The sequence below is a fragment of the Papilio xuthus genome, unplaced genomic scaffold (genome assembly GCF_000836235.2).
Source record: "Papilio xuthus unplaced genomic scaffold, Pxut_1.1 DF826949.1, whole genome shotgun sequence".
NCBI classification, from domain to species: domain Eukaryota; kingdom Metazoa; phylum Arthropoda; class Insecta; order Lepidoptera; family Papilionidae; genus Papilio; species Papilio xuthus.
Window position 1 is genome coordinate 4,444,987 of NW_013531700.1, and position 762 is coordinate 4,445,748.

General features: G+C 27.3%; 1 long non-coding RNA gene across 1 annotated transcript; it reads right to left on the bottom strand.

Moving 5' to 3' along the window:
• Positions 1-323: 323 nt before the first annotated feature.
• LOC106120683 (uncharacterized) lies at positions 324-619 on the bottom strand. The gene is made up of 2 exons (XR_001228018.1): positions 516-619; positions 324-434 (listed from the first exon to the last, which is right to left on the bottom strand). It is a non-coding gene; the product is annotated as an uncharacterized LOC106120683 (long non-coding RNA).
• Positions 620-762: the final 143 nt, after the last annotated feature.

A 762-nucleotide genomic window follows, 5' to 3' on the forward strand; every position in this document is an offset into this window, starting at 1 on the left:
ATCTTTTGTACTTGATACTTAATTCCCTATATTTTAGTATATTTTTATTTTCTATACACTGCATTTCCCAATTTCGAGAAAATCTTGTTATGCTAGTGTATATTTTATATTAAAGTCTAATACATATTTCTAAAAATTGTCATATTATTAACATCAAACTAACATAAAACACTAAATCTATAGGTTACACATCTATATATCAATATTGACATTAATATAGTTACTAGCATTTCCTGCAACATGGTGACTCTTTTTTAGATTTGTGGTTAAACTACTCCATATAATAAGTTATTTTTCAAATTTAGTTTAGAATTACAATTATCAAACAATCAAACTTTGTAGCACAGATGTTGCAGCGACATGCAGTCAGTAATTCTGAAGCAGATTCCTTCATTTAATAATTCTGTAGAACTTGAAGAGGTGCATTCATTCATCTGCAACAGAATGAAATGGTAATTAATTGATTCAAGTGTACAACAATCAATTTAATTATTGCTTTTCACCTAATTACATACCTTATTAAAAAAAAAGTGGTTTCTTTGATTATATGGATCTCTTTCCCTTTACTTACAAAACTTCTTTGCAATTCTCTACAATGATGGAACTCACAAACCATGTAAAAAATTATGATTAATTAATACAGGTACAGATAGGAACTTTTATTGCCTGCCCATTTTTGTGAAATGTCTATGATAGAATCATAAATCAAATTAGTTTGAAAAACTTGACATGTCATGACCAATTTACAGTTCGATCTACAAT